This window comes from Eptesicus fuscus, chromosome 3 (assembly GCF_027574615.1).
Source record: "Eptesicus fuscus isolate TK198812 chromosome 3, DD_ASM_mEF_20220401, whole genome shotgun sequence".
NCBI lineage: Eukaryota > Metazoa > Chordata > Mammalia > Chiroptera > Vespertilionidae > Eptesicus > Eptesicus fuscus.
In genome coordinates this window covers 74,830,273-74,835,322 of record NC_072475.1, presented here as the reverse complement: position 1 = coordinate 74,835,322, position 5,050 = coordinate 74,830,273, and the positions used below count along the sequence as shown (strand labels likewise).

Below are 5,050 nucleotides of genomic sequence, written 5' to 3'. Positions count from 1 at the left end.
CCCTAGCCCAGCACCAGGATGGCAAGCGCACCTTGAGGTCCCCCACCAAGCCCCACTGGGCAGAGGGCATGGCCTCAGGTCCCCTGGCCTGGTGCTGGGGTGGGGGGCATGGCCTGAGGTCCCCCAGCCTGACGCCAGGGTGGGGTACAGCCTGAGGTACCCTGTCAAGCCCTGCTGGGTGGGGGGCGTGGCCTGAGGTCCCCTGTCAAGCCCTACGGGGGCGGGGGAGGGCATAGCCTCAGGTCCCTGCTGATTGCTCGTTAAGGCTCCTTATGGGAACTTGGCTTCAGCTGTGGGTGCAGCCATCTTTGTGACAGAGTGATGGTCAATTAGCATATTCCCTCTTTATTAGATAGGATACCTATATATCTATATTTCTATATATATAATCTTTTATATGCACAAATTATACCTGTAATACACAATACTCAAAATAGTAATACTATGAGTAATAGTGTCAGTGGTGGTCAAGGGGGCCTCTGGCCAGAGACAGTACTCTGCACCCCTAGTTCTTGTCTTGCTTGTAGGAATCAATTCAAACAAGAGACAACAAATGGCAGCACCAGCAGGCAAGGACTTTTTGTAGGAAAGAAATACACTCAGTTAGGACCTGAGTGGGTAGCTCAGCTGGCTGAGACAGAACTGAATGCCCCGATATTTGGGAGTTTAGAGGATTTATATCCCTAGGCTAGAATGCCCCTAGGCAAGAAGTAAGTCACCCCCTCCCTCATGTCTCAAAAAAATGTATCTTTACATAAGGCTCTTTCACCTAAGTGCTGTGCCACCATTTAGCCCACATCCTGGAGGGGCTCTGAATCGTTCCTGCTCACAAAGGGGCCTGCCAACTTCATTGCCTGTTTTCAGTTTGTCATGACTTATACATACTCCCTCCAGCCCCAACTGCCTTTCCCAGCTCATATGTATCCAGCTGCCTAATCTAACAATAGTAATAGTATACTCACAATAGCTCTATTTCCACAGTAACTTTCAATTCAGGAAAACATTCTGATAACACAGTAATCGTACTTCTTTTCCAAGGAAACACCAAATACCATATGATGCGGGTGCTGCTGGAAGCCCTGGATTAGGAGGCTGCAGCAGCTTCTGGGGAGGTTTTGCAGGAGCTTCTGGGTTAGGTAGGGCTGAGGTCTGAGTGCAGCTGAGGCTGCAGAGCTCTCGGAGACAAGGCTGAGGACAAGGATTAGATCCTTGCCATCAAGCTGGGCCACCTAGTCAAGGATAAGAATTTCAAGTCCCTGGAGTAGACTGTCTCTTCTCCCTGCCCATCAAGAAATCTGAGATTATTGACTTTTTACTTGGGAACATCCCTCAAGGTGGAGGTTTTGAAGATTATGCCCATGCAAAAGCAGGCCCACGCTGGCCAGAGAACCTGGTTCAAGGCCTTTGTCACCATTGCAGACTACAATGGACATGTTGGTCTGGGTGTTAAGTGTTCAACGGGAGTAGCCACTGCTATCCATGGGGCCATCATCCTGGTCAAGCTCTCTATTGTCCCTGTGCACGAGGCTACTGGGGAAACATCAGCAAGCCCCACACCATCCCTTACAAGGTGAACAGCCACTGTGGCTCTGTGTCCATGCGCCCCATCGCCATCCCCATCCCCATCCCCATCCCCATCCCTATCGCCATTGCCATCCCCATCCGCATCCCCATCCCTATGCCTATCCCCATCCCTATGCCTATCCCCATCCCCATCCCCATCCCCATCCCCAAGAGCCCTGGCATCATCTCATACCTTGTGCTCCACAAGCTGCTGCTGATGGCTGGTATCGCTGATGATGGCTGGTAAAGATGACTGCTACACCTCAGCCAGGGGTTGCACTGCCACTCTGGGCAACTTCTCCAAGGCCACCTTTGATGCCATCTCTAAGACCTACAGCTATCTCACACCCAAGCTCTGGAAAGAGACTGCATTCACCAAGTCTCTATCAGGAGTTCACTGTCCATTTTGTGAAGACCCACACGAGAGTTTCTCTGCACAAGACCCAAGCTCCAGCTGTGGCCACCACATAAGTTTATACAAGAAGAATAAAGTGAGTTAGGCCTGTATTTAAAAAAACAAAAACAAAAAAACAAAAAGCAGTAATTGGCCCTGGCCAGTGTAACTCAATGGTAGAGTGTCTGCCCTCGCAATGAAAGGTCACTGGTTCGATTTCCAGTGAAGGGCATGTACCTGGGTTGCAGGTTCATTCCCCAGTCCTGGTCTGGGCGCATGTGGGAGAAGCAAATCGATGTATCTCTCTTCACATCGATGTTTCACCTCTCTCTCCCTCCCTCTCACTCTTTCTAAAAATCAATGGAAAAAATATCAGGTGAGGATAAAAAAAAAAAAAAGGATATATAAAACAATAGTAATTCTAATAATAATAATAATAATAATAGCTAACATTTATTGAAAACTTATTTACATACAAGGCATAGTTCTAAGTGGCTCTATGTGTTAGCTAATTAATTATTACAATGTTCCTATACAGTAGGTACTATATTATCCCCACTTTACAGATAAGTAAGTTGTGATACAGAAAAGATGTAAAAAATGTGCAAAGTAATTCCTCAAATTGAGCAGTTCAATATCGTACACATTTTGTTAGCTGTATTATTACTTATCCTAAGACTTAATGAGTTATAGATCAGGCATAAAATAATGTAGATGATTTTATGAACACAGTATATTTTTGAAATATATTTTAAATCAGACCATTCTAAGATTAAACCCTAAACAGGCATTGTCTGATATATTCGTCTTGGGAGTTGGCCCTGAAGTTGCACAAAGTCAAATAATAAATTGGCAAAAAGTAAAGTATAGGTTTAGTAGGTAGTTTTTAGTATGTGAAGCAGAGAAAGTTGACCTGAAAAAATGTTTCTTCAAATGATTAAACATGTTTAGAGAGTTAGAAAAAAATCTTCCTTTATGTTAAATATAAAATAAACTATGTGTCAAAGAAATATTGTGTTACAAGCAAAAAGTACGCTCTAGCTCTGGCCACACTGTCCCGCGTATTCGTCACCGCCAACACGTGGTTCCTGAGCACTGCAGATGGCTGTACGTGTAGGACCCACACCTGAATCCAAGGACTTAGACTAAAAAAAGGTAGAGTATCTCATTAATAATTATTTACATTGGCTATTTGTTGAAATAATATTTTTATCTATATTGGATTATGTAAAATATACAATCAATTCTGACTTTCATTTCACTTAAATGTGACACAGAAAATTTTAAATTAGATGTGGGCCTCTCAAGCTCTAAAGTATGTAGATGGTGCAAATGTTCCCTCTTGTTTTCTGTGTACTATAATGTTAGTCTCCACAGACAGTGTTATAAAATTTTATGTGTAAGAGTCCCAAGATAGGAAGATTTTGGAAGAGCATATGTGCAATATACTATCATATAGTAAGTAACTTTAAAAATGGAAATTAAAAGCCTACAAAGTCGACTAACATATGGGTTTTTCAAAACTCATACTGTGGAAGACTTTCTGTAAAGAAATACAAAAGTGCTTACTAAAATATAAAAAAGAAACAGTGGCATATTTCAACTGTTGTGCCGCAAGAATTTTTGAAACACGCTGTGGACTACCTCCGAAAAAGACTGCTCACATTACAGTGTGTCTGTTGAAATTTAGGATTAATTTCCAGGTGGCCATTTCCCTGATTATCAAAAAGGAAGAATAGTCAGGACCCATAGAAACCCAGGAGTCTCCACTTTCTGTTTACACATGAACTTCCAATCTGCTGCCTACAGCTAATCCACAAAACAGGTCTTCCTTGCAGACTCTGTGGTCCCTATCCCAGAACTAGTCCCATTTTTACCTTCTCCCATATTTTCTCTATAACTAATTAAATTCTTTCAAAATGGTGGCTTACGTTTTTCTCCACCCTACTTGATGTATAAAAACACTTTCAAAACTCCAGGATAAATATAAACTGCATGCTGCCTTTCCTGTGGAAGCCATGAGACTGGTGGTTTAGACTGCATGCCCCAACACAGGTCACTATTTATTTGTTTATTTTCTTGCTAACAGTGGCCCAATGAAATCTTTCTTTCAAATAGACTTTCAGCTGTGGAAGTTAAAGAATTTTGTTTAATAGCAGGCAGGATATGATCAATGTAGTCACTCAGGAATCAAGGCTGATGGAGTCACTGTCATGATGATAAAAAGTAAGGAGAGATGAAGAAATAGAAAACTAAATTCAGAAAGACAAAAAAGTGAACGTTTATTTGATAATTTTATATATGCAAGATGCAGCTCAGGGAATGAAATGGTGTCTGCTTTCCCACTATCTTCTCCATGTTTGTGTTCAAAGGATCCTGGGTTTCCATCTTGCCAAAGACGTGAAAGACTGTATCCATATCACACTAAATACAATTGTATTTACACCAAGATATACCATGAGGAATAATGGGGATACATTATATACCTACAGATAGGAACTTGTGTTGGCTTATGAACACTACAGGGGTCAAAGTGACGAAGTGTCAGGAAAAAAAGCAAGGGGAGGCATAGGAAAGAACAGAAGTGTGGTTAGGACTGCACACCTGGGTCCTTTCTCTGTTATTTAGGAAAGATACTAGCAGGCCCCTGGGCCCCTGCTGGCATTTTGTTTTCCAGAGTATTGTCCTGCTGCGCTGATGAGGTGAAAAGTGACCTTGCTCATTTAGTGATGGTGCAATAACCTGAAAAGCTGCCTGCCTGTGCTGTGTTAGAGATTAGATTATGCAACACCTAACAGATGCTCTGAGGGTTTTTGAAATAGCAAATCTAGTTTCAAAACTGCATGTGTTTTTCATCTAAAATGCTGAAGGAGTAACACTGCTCCTGTTCATTTTAAACAAGTTCACCTATGGTTTCTTCACTACAATATGTCCCAAACTAGTTATCTACAAATGACTTGGTTTACCATTCTAATCAGTAATTATGAGCTATGAAGAGCCCTCAAGTGCTCAATTTCATTTGAAGATATATCTTGGGCTCTGATTCTTCTATAAGAAAGCGCCTCTTTTTAATGGCATTAATGTTACCTTTTA

General features: G+C 42.1%; 1 pseudogene; it reads left to right on the top strand.

Moving 5' to 3' along the window:
* The first annotated feature begins 693 nt into the window (after positions 1–693).
* LOC114228678 (40S ribosomal protein S2-like) lies at positions 694–2,034 on the top strand (annotated as a pseudogene).
* The last annotated feature ends 3,016 nt before the right edge of the window (positions 2,035–5,050 follow it).